Raw genomic sequence first — 2433 nt, forward strand, 5'->3', positions numbered from 1 at the left:
TGAACCATTTTGCGAATACCGATGTCGGTGAAGTAACAGATTCCAAATCACCTCTATAATTTACAAAGCCAACTAAGGTGTTTCTCATATCTAGAGAACCAGCAAAGCAGTGTTTCACCAGTCTTTCATCTGCTAGATGCACACACCACAATCGATGTTCGCTCAACTAAATAAAGGTGCGAAATGTGCAGAAGCAGTCAACCGAACAGTCTACATGGGAGGGAATAATGGTCCAGCGCAATCACACGTCCCTATTCAATCTTCTCAAATTTCCACGTAATCACGAAAGGTGCCCAACACATACTAAGTATTAGTTCGCTATTCTGCCATCTGGAGGTCGACACAGTTAACTCAGCTACATTCCTGCATTCCAACAGGCCTTTCCATTTGGACGGCTCCATTCGTTAACGGGAAACGTGAATCAGTCCCACCACAGACCACGCATAGACAGAATCATCCTACGAAATTGTTCACATATATATTTGATCGCTATACTTAGAATTAAATCTTAGGATATCCGTTTCAGTTGAATGACATTCGACAATGAGCGAAGTATTGGAAATACATCCTGCTGACTGCTGTGGCTCTGGAAATACAAATATCTCTACTATTCTTATGATTTGGCATATGTCTCCCTCCGCCATCACAGTATCCCACGCCACTCCCATACCTCCCATATGTCGGAACACAAACACATACTTTATAATCCTGAAGCTCAAGGCGAACCTATCACACATCCCCTACTACTAAATATAATACTTCGTCAGTAACTGATTGCTGGCAATACTAAATAATACTGACCGAAAATCAACGATGGGTGGACATGTATAATACGTTTTCTTGCGAGTGTATCCTAGAAAGAGAGGCGTAATAATCTTACAAACAGCGAGATGTTAAAAAAACACACACACACACAAAACCATATCATAAGCAGTCTTGGTTCTACAGGTGAATGTTAAAAGTATCCATGTTAAAAGATATACCTGCTTTACAAATGGAGGTATGACGCTACCTCTGAATGAGGTGGTTTTTTGTCCAGACAAAGACCGTGATGGTGATTGATGGAGTATGTAGTATCAGACAAACAGTGCCCTTACACGTCGCTGATGGTGCAACCTCGTAACAAAATTACCCAATTTAGAAAGTGATTCGAGAAAGGTACGTGGTATGAAACCAGTATTTGGGAATCCTTCACGCCACCGCAGCTAGATATTTCTACAGTACTTGTAACGCATTCTGCCTCAATGCCATGTCAGAGGTTTGGTGATATATCCACTGGACTATAGGTGATGGTTGATTGAGAAGGATCACAAACAGTAGATGGTGTGCTGATTGAGGTCGTAAGAAATGTAGACTAAGTCATCAGATCTCTAATGCTGCGCTATCTGCTAGAAATACTGTCTGGGATTTGGAATCAAGTCCCTTCATTCAAGCACATACCTGCATTGGATCCTATGGAGGGTCCTTTAATGATTACAGGCACTAGTGAATCATATTTCTGGTACTCTCATATCTTGAAACGAGTCACCTCTTTGGAATCTATCTGCTACAGTAAAATTCCAGCCTCGCTTTCTGTAGTCCCTATACTTCCTGCAAATGTCCTCTCAGACTCTGCGCTACCATCCCTGCAGCTTTGCGCATGTGATCGTTCCAATGTAAGTCGGAATTGAGTAGTTGTTGGAGGAAACTATATCTACCACCTTCTGCATACCATGTAGAAACAGGCTAAGCTATGACAGGACTGTGGTTTGACCATTCGATGGAAATGGGAACTGAGAGAAGGATGAGAATTTTTGCTCCTGCAACTGTGGTCATCCCCAAACTATATAAATGTACTACAGATCCCCGTCCATTCACATCTATCTCCCCAACATGCTATCTTCGTTATCCTGGACCATCCATCAGAGAAAAATTACGAACTATAAAAGCTCAACTAACTTCATCCAATAGAGCACTAGATAAGATTTTTACCGCACCTCTCTCCTCCCATATATCGAAAACAAATACCACATGCGTGCAGGCATCGAGCACATGTGACAATCCTATTAAATATACAGGTATTGATTAACCGCACCGACCAGTTTAAAGTTCCTTCACCTGTACTCTAGGACGATGATCGTATCCCGCAGATGATACTGTAAGTCGCAAGAGACGCCCCTGTGGCCCTGTCTCGTTGTTTGAAAAATTACATTTTTCTGTTCTAACATGCTTTGCACACTGCCAACCATTTTATTTTTCTGCCACGACTTCGAGGTCTGTGTCAGGTTCTAAACTGACATTAACACGTTCTGATCCACTGCCTCTCGCAGACAACATGACGTCACCCCAAAGTACCGTTATCCAAGACATTGCACTGTGACGTGGTTGATGTCATTCAAGATGGCTGCTGTGACATCAGCTGATGATGCGATTGACATCATTCATTAAGACGTT

The sequence above is a fragment of the Schistocerca gregaria genome, chromosome 1 (assembly GCF_023897955.1).
Source record: "Schistocerca gregaria isolate iqSchGreg1 chromosome 1, iqSchGreg1.2, whole genome shotgun sequence".
Classification (NCBI taxonomy): Eukaryota; Metazoa; Arthropoda; class Insecta; order Orthoptera; family Acrididae; genus Schistocerca; species Schistocerca gregaria.